The sequence below is a fragment of the Somniosus microcephalus genome, unplaced genomic scaffold (assembly GCF_052327205.1).
Source record: "Somniosus microcephalus isolate GS21.2 unplaced genomic scaffold, FLI_Smic_1.0 unresolved_chr3, whole genome shotgun sequence".
Taxonomy (NCBI): Eukaryota; Metazoa; Chordata; class Chondrichthyes; order Squaliformes; family Somniosidae; genus Somniosus; species Somniosus microcephalus.
Window position 1 is genome coordinate 58,040,515 of NW_028225181.1, and position 13,498 is coordinate 58,054,012.

General features: G+C 48.5%; 1 pseudogene; it reads left to right on the plus strand.

Moving 5' to 3' along the window:
• The first annotated feature begins 6,461 nt into the window (after positions 1-6,461).
• LOC147091578 (uncharacterized) overlaps positions 6,462-13,498 on the plus strand; it is a 34,502-nt pseudogene continuing 27,465 nt past the window's right edge.

The following is a 13,498-nucleotide window of genomic DNA, read 5'->3' on the forward strand; positions in this document are numbered from 1 at the left end:
GTCAGAGAGAGAGATTGGGAGTGTGAGAGAGAGAGAGATTGGGAGTGTCAGAGAGAGAGATTGGGAGTGTCAGAGAGAGAGATTGGGAGTGAGAGAGAGAGAGATTGGGAGTGAGAGAGAGAGAGAGAGATAGGGAGTGTATGAGAGAGAGAGAGAGAGATTGGGAGTGTGAGAGAGAGAGAGATTGGGAGTGTGACAGAGAGAGATTGTGAGTGTGAGAGAGAGATTGTGAGTGTGAGAGAGAGAGAGAGATTGGGAGTGTGAGAGAGAGATTGGGAGTGTGAGAGAGAGAGAGATTGGGAGTGTGAGAGAGAGACTGGGAGTGTGTGAGAGAGAGAGACCGGGAGTGTGAGAGAGAGATTGGGAGTGTGAGAGAGATTGGGAGTGTGAGAAAGATTGGGAGTGTGAGAGAGATTGGGAGTGTGAGAGAGACAGAGACTGGGAGTGAGAGAGAGAGAGAGACCGCTAACACAACAAGAATTTGCAAAATGGGACAAACACCCAATTGAGATCCTACATGCAGAATTCTGTAAAAGTATCCTCTGGACTCAAAGGAAAACCGTAAACAATGCATGCAGGGCAGAACTATGCCAATATCCATTAATAATCACTATCCAAAAAAGAGCCACCAAATTTTGGAAACACCTCGAAATGAGCAACCCCCAATGCTATCATTACGAAGCCCTGAAATGCCAAGAGAGGACCATAAAGAAGAATACCCTCAGTCAACTAGTCCTGGGACTCAGTGAAGTAACTACTAACACTACTAACAATAACCAGCCCCAGGACAGTGACAGCTTAACACAAAGAATTCGACCCAACACAATCGTCGCTAAGCAAAAGGAAAAATATCTGTCATATTGGGCAGAAACAACAAAAACCCAAAGCAAACTCAATTGCGACTTAGCCCTAAACAGACAATACAACATGGCTGATTACCTGACCATGGTAAAGGATAGCAAACTGAGAAAAACTTTGACAATGTACAGACTTAGTGAACATAACCTGGCGATCGAAAAAGGTAGACACAGACAGACCCGGCTACCAAGAGAGGACAGGATATGCTCTCACTGCAGTCAGGGAGTGGTGGAGACAGAGATGCACTTCCTCACAGCTTGTAGAAAATATCAGGGCATAAGGGAGAATTTCTACCCAAAATTCACAAAAAGATGCCCGGAATTCAGAAATTTGAATGATGACCAAAAACTCCCATACCTACTAGGGGAAGAGAGAAATTGCATAACACTAGCGGCACACTATGTTACAGCTTGCCATAAACAGAGGGACAACCAGTAAATATAAGAAAAGAGTTTTTATAAATTATATGGAAGTACATATTTGTACACTCAGGGACATATCTGTTTATACACTGTATGGATAGATCTGTATTTTTGTGAACAAACATGAATGTTTTCCGATGCTTTGGCAACAAAAGATGTAACTTGTCATGCCAATAAAGCGATTTGAATTGAATTGAATTGACTGGGAGTGAGAGAGAGAGAGAGGCTGGGAGTGAGAGAGAGAGATTGGGAGTGTGAGAGAGAGGGAGATTGGGAGTGTGAGAGGTTGGGAGTGTGAGAGACAGAGAGATTGGGAGTGTGAGAGAGAGAGACTGGGAGTGTGAGAGAGAGAGATTGGGAGTGTGTGAGAGAGAGAGACTGGGAGTGTGAGAGAGAGAGAGACTGGGAGTGTGAGAGAGAGAGAGAGAGAGAGAGATTGGGGAGTGAGAGAGAGAGAGAGATTGGGAGTGTGAGAGGGATTGGGAGTGTGAGAGAGAGAGAGACTGGGAGTGAGAGAGAGAGGTTGGGAGTCTGAGAGAGAGAGAGACTGGGAGTGAGAGAGAGAGATTGGGAGTGTGAGAGAGAGAGAGACTGGGAGTGAGAGAGAGAGATTGGTAGTGTGAGAGAGAGAGAGATTGGGAGTGTGAGAGAGAGAGACTGGGAGTGAGAGAGAGAGAGACTGGGAGTGAGAGAGAGAGAGAGATTGGGAGTGTGAGAGAGAGAGAGATTGGGAGTGTGAGAGAGAGTGATTGGGAGTGTGAGAGAGAGAGAGAGATTGGGAGTGTGAGAGAGAGAGATTGGGAGTGCGAAAGAGAGAGACAGATTGGGAGTGTGAGAGAGAGAGATTGGGAGTGTGAGAGAGAGAGAGATTGGGAGTGTGAGAGAGAGAGAGATTGGGAGTGTGAGAGAGAGAGAGATTGGGAGTGTGAGAGAGAGAGAGATTGGGAGTGTGAGAGAGAGAGAGATTGGGAGTGTGAGAGAGAGAGAGATTGGGAGTGTGAGAGAGAGAGATATTGGGAGTGTGAGAGAGAGAGATTGGGAATGTGAGAGAGAGAGAGATTGCGGGTGTGAGAGAGGGAGAGATATTGGGAGTGTGAGAGAGAGCGATTGGGAGTGTGAGAGAGAGAGATTGGGAGTGTGAGAGAGAGAGAGATTGGGAGTGTGAGAGAGAGATTGGGAGTGTGAGAGAGACAGAGATTGGGAGTGTGAGAGAGAGAGATTGGGAGTGTGAGAGAGAGATTGGGAGTGTGAGAGAGACAGAGATTGGGAGTGTGAGAGAGAGATTGGGAGTGTGAGAGAGAGAGAGATTGGGAGTGTGAGAGAGAGAGATTGGGAGTGTGAGAGAGAGAGAGATTGCGGGTGTGAGAGAGGGAGAGATATTGGGAGTGTGAGAGAGAGCGATTGGGTGTGTGAGAGAGAGAGATTGGGAGTGTGAGAGAGAGAGAGATTGGGAGTGTGAGAGAGAGATTGGGAGTGTGAGAGAGACAGAGATTGGGAGTGTGAGAGAGAGAGATTGGGAGTGTGAGAGAGAGATTGGGAGTGTGAGAGAGAGATTGGGAGTGTGAGAGAGAGAGATTGGGAGTGTGAGAGAGAGAGAGACTGGGAGTGTGAGAGAGAGAGAGATTGGGAGTGTGAGAGAGAGAGATTGGGAGTGTGAGAGAGAGAGATTGGGAGTGTGAGAGAGAGAGATTGGGAGTGTGAGAGAGAGAGAGACTGGGAGTGTGAGAGAGAGAGAGATTGGGAGTGTGAGAGAGAGAGAGATTGGGAGTGTGAGAGAGAGAGATTGGGAGTGTGAGAGAGAGACTGGGTCGCCGCGGCCGCTCACCTGATGGCTTTGGGTCGGGCTCTCGGGCGGGGCTGTTGACGCCGCGGGGAGGTTTTGTGCGCGGCAGCTCCTGGCACGGCCCACCGTGGCCGGTGATCTGATGGCTTTGGGTCGGGTTCTGTGGCGGTGCTGTTGATGCCGCGGGGAGGGTTTGTGCGTGGCAGCTCCCGCACGGCCCGCCGCAGCCGGTGACCTGCTGGCTATGGGTCCGGCTCTGGGGCGGGGCTATTGACGCCGTGGGGAGGTTTTGTGCGCGGCAGCTCCCGGCACGGCCCACCGCGGCCGGTGACCTTGTGGATTTGGGTCGGGCTCTGGGGCGCGTTTGTTGACGCCGCAGGGAGGTTTTGTGTGCGGCAGCTCCCGGCACGGCTCACCGCGGCCGGTGACCTGGTGGCTTTGGGTCGGGCTCTGGGGCGGGGCTGTTGACGCCGCGGGGAAGTTTTGTGCGCGGCGGCTCCAGGCGTGGCCCGCAACTCAAGGCCCAGGCTTCCTGGGCTGCTAGGCCGCGCCCGGCACCGGCACAGCCGCTCGAAATGGCTGTCAAAGTAGGCGAGCCTCCGGGCGAAGGGCAGGGGATCACTTCATTTCCTACTGTTGCTAAATACAATTTAAAACTCAAATAAATTGTTATTTAATTCCCAACACATAATTCAAATAAATTCCCTAACACACAAAGTGTGGGTAAAAAGTCGTGAAGAATCAAGATGGCGGCCACTCACCTCGGTTCAGAATGATAAGGCCCGCCCACACACGCACCGATTGGTCGACCGTCAGGTCACCGAAGCGTAGGATTGGTCAATCGACAAGTCACTTAACACTCAACTGTAGGATGGCCCGCCCGCACGCGCAATGAATCCGCCCCTGCGACGCAGCGATGGACAACCGTTGGTCAACTGTCCGGTCGCTCAACCGCACGATTGGTCAACCTTCACGTCACTCAATGCTAATGAGCAAATGAGCGGAGCTTTTCCCGTTTAATGAGCGGAATTTTGAATGTTTTTTGGATAACGTGGGTACGATTTTTGTCTGACGGAAAAGTAAATACGCCTATGACCGGTCCGTAATCGTAAGCTTTCTTTTGATGTGACGCGCGTGTAGGTACGCTCTATAACTTTCGAACGTATAGAGAACGGACAGACAGACAGACAGAAGTCTTTTATATATATATAGTATAATAATATATATATATAGAATAGATGATCTAGACAAGGGAACTAGATGTAATATCTCCAAATTTGCAGATGACACAAAGCTGGGTGGGCGTGTGTGCTGTGAGGAGGATGCCGAGAAACTACAGGATGATTTGGACAGGTTGGGTGATTGGGCAGAAACATGGCAGATGCAGTATAACGTGGATAAATGTGAGGTTATCCACTTTGGTGGCAAAAACAGGAAGGCAGATTATTATCTGAATGGCAATAGATTGGGAGAAGGGGAAGTGCAACGAGACCTGGGTGTCCTTGTGCACCAGTCGCTGAAGGTAAGCATGCAGGTGCAGCAGACGGTTAAGAAGGCAAATGGTATGTTGGCCTTCGTAGTGAGAGGGTTTGAGTACAGGAGCAAGGATGTCTTGCTGTAGTTGTACAGGGCCTTGGTGAGACCACATCTTGAGTATTGTGTGCAGTTTTGGTTGCCTTATCTGAGGAAGGATGTTCTTGCCGTGGAAGGAGTTCAATGAAGATTCACTAGGCTGATACCTGGGATGGCAGGAATGACGTATGAGGAGAGATTGGGATGATTGGGCTTGTACTCGCTGGAGTTTAGAAGAATGAGAGGGGATCTCATTGAAATTTATAAAATTCTGACAGGACTGGACAGACTAGATGCAGGAAGGATGTTCCCGATGGTCGGTGAGTCCAGAACCAGGGGTCACAGTCTAAGGTTACGGGGTAAGCCATTTATGACAGAAATGGGAGGAATTTCTTCACCGAGAAAGTGGTGAACCTCTGGAATTCTCTGCCACAGAAGGCAGTAGAGGCCAATACATTAAATATATTCAAGAAGGAGTTGGATATATTTCTTAAAGCTAAAGGGATCAAGGGGTATGGGGAGAAGGCGGGGACAGGGTACTGAATTTGGATGATCAGCCATGATCGCATTGAATGGCAGAGCAGGCTCAAGGGGCCGAATAGCCTACTCCTGCTCCTATCTTCTATGTTTCTATGTTTCTATGTTTCTATGCTTCAGTTTGAGCTGGAGTGGAGATGGAGGAGAAGCTGCTGGGTTTAACCCCCCAGTACTTCTGAGCCCAGGAGGACCCAACAATTTCCAATGTGAGACTGTCAAGGGAGGTGGATTCTAGGGGAGATTATGTTGTTACACAGACAGTGTCCGGACAATGTAAAAGAGTATTGTTTTAGGAACAAGCATTTCTGTACAGGCTTTTAATCCAGTTTACATCAACAGATTTGTTTTAATTCATTCTTGGGATGTGGGTGTAGCTAGCAAAAGCAGCAAGTACAGGAAACTTTCTGGTATCCGCCACTGACGGGACCGAGCTGGAGCCGGTCGATCAACACTGCCGGAGAAACGAGCGCTATAGTTAAAAGATACGGAGCTTCTGAGCTCCGTCTGAGGCAACAAACCCTGTTGCTTAGCAACAGCTTCAAAACAGTCGGTGCAGCTTGCAAGCGTCTCTGTAGCTAACCAACAGCTTCAGCTAGACGCTTGCAGAGCCACAAATGGAGAAAAAAAGCAGCTAAAAGTAAAAAAAGTTATCTGAACTGACTCCTGAATTTTGCCGGTGGATAGAGCATTCCGGATAGTAAACCTCTGTTTAAACGAAAGTTTCCTGTATTGCCAATCCCCAGTTTCCCATTGAGAAGGGGGTGGTGAGTCGCCTTCGTGAACTACTGCAGTCCGTGTGGTGACGGTATTCCCACAATGTTGTTCGGTAAGGAGTTCCAGGATTATGACCCAGCAACGATGAATATATCTGAGTCAGGATGGTGTGTGACTTGGAGGGGAACTTGGAGGTGATGGTGCTCCCATACAACAGCTGCTCTTGTCCTTCTAGGTGGTGGAGGTTGCGGGTTTGGGATGTTCTATCAAAGTCCTGGTCGAGTTGCAGATGTATAAAGTTCCTGTCCTTCGCCCACTCCCCCTCCCACACCCACCTCTCTCTCTCTCTCTCTCTCTCTCTCCTCCCATAGAGGCCAGAGTCTTGTGTAGGCCCAGACCAGGTGGCGGATTCCCTTCCCTGAAGGACATTAGTGAACCAGTTGGGTTTTTATGACAATCCGGCAGCTTTCATGGTCACTTTTTTTTAGTGCCAGCCCCACAAAGGACCAGATTCATTGAGCTCAATTTCACAACCTGCCTTTGTTTTCTTGAGGGTTGTCTCTCACGCTCCCTGTTTTAAATTAATTTTACAGGGCACTGGAAGGGGAGGATTTGCAGACAGGAAACTCAAACCAAACATCACCTCAAGATCTGAGAGTCACTCGACTCATCGGATCTGAATATCATCGGCCTCTGAACATGGAAGCAAAAAGCACCGTTCACAGCGGGGAGAAACCGTACACGTGTTCTGTGTGTGGACGAGGCTTCAGCCAACCCTTTGGCCTATCAAGACACAAGCGCATTCACACCGGGGAGAGACCGTTCACCTGCTCCGAGTGTGGGAAGGGTTTCACTCAGTCATCCCACCTCTTGACACACCAGCGCACTCACACCGGGGAGAGGCCATTCACCTGCTCTGAGTGTGGGAAGGGATTCACTCAGTCATCCAACCTGCTGATACACCAGCATGTTCACACCGGGGAGAGGCCGTTCACCTGCTCTGAGTGTGGGAAGGGATTCACTCATTCATCCAACCTGCTGATACACCAGCGAGTTCACACTGATGAGAGACCTTTTAACTGCTCGGACTGTGGGAATTGCTTTAAAGGTTCCAGGGAACTGATGCGCCATCAACGTGTTCACACTGACAAGAGACCGTTCAGGTGCTCGCACTGCGGGACTGGGTTCAGGCGATCATCTGAGCTTACTATACACCAGCGCACTCACACTGGGGAGAGGCCATTCACCTGCTCCATGTGTGGGAAGGGAGTCACTCGTTCATCCACCCTGCTGATACACCAGCGAGTTCACACTGGGGAGAGGCCGTTCACCTGCCCTGAGTGTGGGAAGGGATTCACTCAGTCATCCCACCTCCTGACACACCAGCGCACTCACACCGGTGAGAGGCCATTCACCTGCTCTGAGTGTGGGAAGTTATTCACTAATTTATCCAATCTGCTGACACACCAGTGAGTTCACACTGGGGAGAGGCCGTTCACCTACTCTCAGTGTGGGAAGGGATTTACTCGCTCATCCAACCTGCTGACACATCAGCGCGTTCACACCGGGGAGAACACATTCACCTGCTCCGTGTGACTGCAGGGGGTGGTTTCTGTTGTTGTTGCTGCTGTTAATCACATCCAGGACTGAACCATGTTCATTCTGACAGGTGGGGATTGTTTCTGCTGATGTTAATAACTCCCGAAACTGTGCTGGAGTTTAATATTCTGGATATATGTCCAATAAATCAACTTTGTTTTAAACACATTGTTGTAGATTTTTGTCTTTCCCACCTGAGTGTTTAGCATCACCTGGCTGGAGCTCAGAAAATACAATGTGGGGGAGGATCATATGGCGGGAACAGAACTCCAGCCTGGACACAGTCCTTCAGGGCCACACTGAGAGGGGCAAACGGCACTTTGGTCTTTCTTGTCTCTCTTCACTGACAGCAAAGTTGCCGTGCGGGTTAATCTCAAGACCTGAGAGAAACATGTCCCAGCCATTCTCTGCCATGGTTCAGAGCTCCTAGGCACAGAACAGAAGGCTCCTTTAGGAATGTACCCCAGTGCTTTTTTTAATGGCCTTATTAACCTGTGTTGCTACTTTTAGTGATTTGTGTATCTGTGTCCCAGGATCCCTCTGCTCCTCCAGCCCATTTAGACTCTTAGGGGGAAATTCAGTGGCGCCCCCTTTGGGTCACTAACATCACCGGGGCTAATTTTATCACCCCGAAAATGTTAGCGCCCCTGCGCAATAAATTCAGCGGTAGTGCCCCAAGCAGGAGACAGGGTGCTACTGGAAGCGCTCCCCTCCATCTTGAGGTGCTACCAGTGAATTTCACGGCTCTTCGTGTAACAGCGCCACGCCCATCGGCACAATGCGCCGTGTCATAGCAGACCTCCCCCCCTGATTAAAGGGGAGGGGCCTAGCACTGCGCACACCGAGGCCCTGCTGGACCACCGGGGAGTGGGGTGTCGGATCAAGAGGAGCGCCAGGCTGTGTGATTGCGGCCGACACCCCGAAGAAGAGAGGGGAAGGGGGCAGGTGCTGGCAGTCGGCCAAAATAAAAAGTTGCCGCCCGACACCTGCCCTTTAAGTGGCGTTGCCACGGCTGCAGAAACGACCCCTGACCCTGTCGGTCATATCGTCCGGCGATAGGTCAGGGGTCTCAACCCAAGGTTGCAGCCGGGGTGCTGCGCGTGGCGATGACATCATTGCCGGCGGTGCAGTGCCGCGGGGAGCTACCGACTAGCTCCACCGCTAACCTCCTGCTAAATATCGCGGGAGGCACATAGCAACCCAATTTCACCCCTTTGTCCAAGTAGTGAGTGGCCTCTTTATTCTTCCCACCAAAACACACCACCTCACACTGATCTACAGTGAAATTCATTAACACACCACCTCACACTGACCTATAGTGAAATTCATTAACACACCCCCTCACACTGATCTACAGTGAAATTCATTAACACACCACCTCACACTGATCTATAGTGAAATTCTTTAACACACCACCTCACACTGATCTGTAGTAAAATTCATTAACACACCATCTCACACTGATCTACAGTGAAATTCATTTGCCAATTATACACCCATTCTGAAATTTATTAATGGCTTCTTGCATTTTGTCTTCCTTAGTATTAACTCTACCTCCCAAGTTGGTGTTATCGACAAACTTCGAAATTGTTCTTCTGATTCACGAGTCCAAATTGTTTATGTAAATGGTGAACAATAGTGATCCCAGTGCCGATCCCTGTGGAACACCACTTCCCACCTTTTGCCAGTCTGAGTAGCTACTCTTAACCCCTACTCTCTGTTTTCTGTTTTGTGACCAACTTGCTATCCATAACAGTCTGTAAGATCGACAAGATGACCCAGGTCAGGCCGTGTGGAGGGAAGGGCCAGGCAGCAGAATGGATGGAAAGCTGGCTACAAATCAGAAATCAGAGGGTTGGAGTTAAGGGAAGTTTGTTGTGATCTTTCCATCCATTCTGTTGCCTGGCCCTTGACTCCACACGGCCTGACCATGGTCATCTTGTAGACCGTACATACTGCAGACACAGTGCACCAGTGGTGGAGGGGGTGGATATTGAGTCCTGTGGCAGGGGCGCTGATGAAGTGGATTTCTCTGTCTGTGAGTTTTGAGGCATCGCTAGTTGCGTTCTTCACCTCTTTCCACCTTTAAAAAAAACCTTGCTGCCAGGTTATTAAAGCCATTAACAGCCGCTCGGGTGGGACACACCAATAAATGAGGCCTTGTTTCCCTCAGAATGACAGGCCTGAACTCGAGTTAGAAAACATTTAGTAATTAAACCATTCTTATTATGAACACAGGTAGCTTTTGCTAGACACTTTTATTGAGCACATGTGGACTAGGTACAGTATCTGTAGAGGCATCCATCTTGACTGCTGCCTTGTGGGTGGCCTAGTGCCTCATGGGTAATGTAGTCTTAATATACATACAGCTATATACAGCTCTACGGCTCCACCTAGTGTCCACTATAGAATGACATGTTATTGATCATTACATCCCCCTTTCTTTGAGGTTTAACAAAATCAATATCAGTCAACTTTCAAGAAAACAATAAAGATAATATCAGTAACACTTTTGTTAGTGCTCTATAAACATAAACATTTTCAAAACAGTCAACACATTTTCAAAGCTTTACATTGTACTCAAAGATTAAGTCTATCAGGCTTTTTTACTTCACGTGTGGATCTTCTCAACACGGGTAAGTCTGATGTGTCTTCATGAGATTGTTCTGGCAGTGAATGATAAGATGCAGTTGCGGCATTGTCATCAATCTGCTCTTGAATAGCCTTTTGTGTTTTTAGGAGGGAACGGTAGTTCCTCCTGAGAATCTGTCCTTCCTCAGTTCTAACAGTGTATGACCTTGGTCCTACTTCCTCAAGAACTGTAGCTTTCCTGTTCCATGCATCTGGATCCTCAATCCTGACAACATCATCCCTTGTCAATGGTTTTAGAGTTTTGGATGTCTTGTCATAGTATGATTTCTGTTTCAGCTTTAACAGTTGAAGTCTCTGTCTCAGTTCCTCACTTTACTGTTCTTTTGCACAGCAGGGTAGCGTGGTGCACAACTTGTGACCCATTAGTAGTTCAGCAGGTGAAGAACCACAGTCTAAAGGTGAGGCTCGGTAGCTCAGCAGGGCGAGATAAGGATCAGACTTGCTTTCTGTCGTTTTCTTCAGTAGCTGCTTGAGAACTTGAACACCTTTCTCTGCCTTACCATTTGACTGAGCATACAAAGGACTGGATGTGATGTGCTGAAAGTCATACTGTGCTGCAAACTGTTGCCACTTCTTACAGTTGAAGCACGGACCATTGTCGCTAATGGCAATCCTGAGAATTCCATGTCTGGCGAAGATGGATTTCACATGCATTATGACACTGCTTGCTGTGGTGCTTGAGAGCAGCGCCATCTCAGGATAGTTAGAATAGTAGTCAATCACTATTAGATAGTCTTTACCATTTAAATGAAAAAGGTCCATACGAACCTTTTGCCATGGTGCTGTTGATATGTCAGCTGCTATCTTTGGTTCCTTTGCTTGTTTGTTTTGGTGTTTCTGACATGTCTCACATTTGCCTATCATGTTCTCAATGTCCTTATTTATGCCAGGCCAATAAACAGTGTTTCTTGCCCTCCTTTTGCATTTTTCAATTCCGAGGTGTCCCTCATGAATCCTTTTGAGCATGTCTTGACGTAGAGCCTGTGGAATGACTATTCTGTTCTGTTTTAGTAATAGTCCACTTGCGACACTCAATTCTGACCTTATGTGAAAATATTTTGGACAGGAACCTTTTGGCCAACCATGATGAATGTCCTCTATTACTGTTTGTAATACTGTATCTTTTACTGTTTCTTCTGCTATTTGCTTTGATTTTGTGTCTGACACGGGCAGCGCAGCAGTGACCATACTCACATGAACATCCACGTCTTCTTCAATAGAGCTCACATGACTCATTGTGGGTGCTCGGGATAGTGCATCTGCTAATACTATGTATTTGCCTGGTGTGTAGATCAGTTCAAAGTCATATCTTTGCAGCTTCATCATGAGTCGTTGAATCCTTGGAGACATCTCATTCAGGTTCTTTTTTATGATGGCAACCAGTGGGCTGTGGTCTGTCTCAACTGTGAAGGTGGGAAGTCCATATATGTAGCCATGAAACTTTTCTAGTCCAACTACCAAGCCTAGACATTCCTTTTCAATCTGGGCATATCGACACTCAGTATCAGTCATAGACCTGGAGGCATAGGCAACAGGCTTCCAATCTTCACCCTCTGCTTGTAGCAAGACCGCACCTAGGCCATCTTTTGATGCATCCGTTGACACTTTGATTCTTTTTGTTGGGTCAAAGAAGGTGAGTACAGGTGTGGTTGTCAGCACTGTTTTGAGGTTTATCCACTCTTGTTCATGTCTTTCTGTCCATGTGTAATGAAATCTGTTTGTCTTGATCCTGTATTCGTTTTGCACTCATGTATATTAACCTCCCCCACTGCGTATAGTTTCACTTCCTCTTTCCCGACTAACCTGGGAGGTTCCAGGTCTTGGCTCTTGGCTCCGCCCCTGACTTCTCTTACATAAAGATCCCAGGATCTGTATGACTCATTCCTGTGAACCAGTCGATGTGTTGAGATGTTAGCTCTGATCTTAGTGATTAAAAGCCAACTTGTTTAAGTCTATAACTTCTAGTTTTGTGGTTATTGAAGGCCCATCAATTTTAATCACTAAAGAATACTAGGATGGATCGACTCCTAAAACCAGAGCATCTGGACTTGGATCCACATTCTGCTGAAGCATCAAATCAATTTGGACACTGGCTCAAATGCTTCGAACTCTTCGCGGGGGCCTCATCCGCTAGCGAGGTAGATAAACTGAGTCTACTGACTACTCGCGTAAGTCATCAGATTTATTTGTTCATCCGGGATGCCACCACTTACACGGAGGCCATCACTATCCTGAAGGCCCAATACCAGAGGCCGGTAAACAAAGTGTATGCCAGACATCTGCTGGCTACACGCGGGCAGCGACCAGAGGAATCAATGGACGATTTCTTACAGGGCCTAAAGGACCTGGTCCGGGACTGTAACTGCAAGGTCGTGATGGCCAACGCGTACTCTGACGAATTGGTCCGCGATTCCTTCATCACGGGCCTCAAATTGAATTATATCCGGGAGAGACTGCTGGAGAAGGAGGTCCTGGACTTAAAAAAGGCAATGGCCACTGCGCGATCACTGCACGTGGCCCAGAAAAACTCTGACTCTTATTCTTCCGGCCATGCGGCCCTCACCGCCTCGTGTGCGCCGAGGGGGCCGCCATCTTGGAATCAGCCATCTTCCCCATCCAGGTCTCAGACCAGCTCTACACCGCCGGAGTCCCCACACAGAAGTTCACCCAGGAGTCCTACTACAGCGGCAATGTCTCGAGGCCCGAAATGCTACTTCTGCGGCCAGGCCAAGCACCCCAGACAACAATGCCCAGCGAAGGATGCTACATGCTTCAAATGTAAGAAAAAGGGGCATTTTAGCAAAGTCTGCAGGGGGAATCCGATTTCCAACTCCGTCACCACCTCGTGCGTGCCGTGCGGGCCACCATCTTGGGATCTGCCATCTTTTCCTGACTCAACGGCCGCCCAGGGCCCAACAGTGGCTTCGATCACGGTGGATCAATCCAGGCCACACCCGTTGACAAAATCCATGATGGACATACAGGTAAATGGGACTTTAACGAAATGTTTAATTGACTGTGGGAGTACCGAGAGTTTTATTCACCCTAGCCTGGTACGGCAGCACTCATTAACGGTAACCCCTACACGGAGCAGAATTGGTATGGCTGCTAATCCCCACACTTTGGACATTTTGGGCTACTGTGTGGTAACACTGACTGTAAAAGGCACGGACTACAAGGATTTTAAACTCCTCGTGATGCCAGAACTCTGTGTTAATGTAATCTTGGGCCTGGACTTCCAGTGCCACCACGAAAGTGTCACGCTAGCATATGGCGGGTCCCAGCCGCCACTCACAGTCTGTGGCCTATCAACCTTAAAAATCAGCCCGCCCTCTTTATTCGCTAATCTCACTCTGAACTG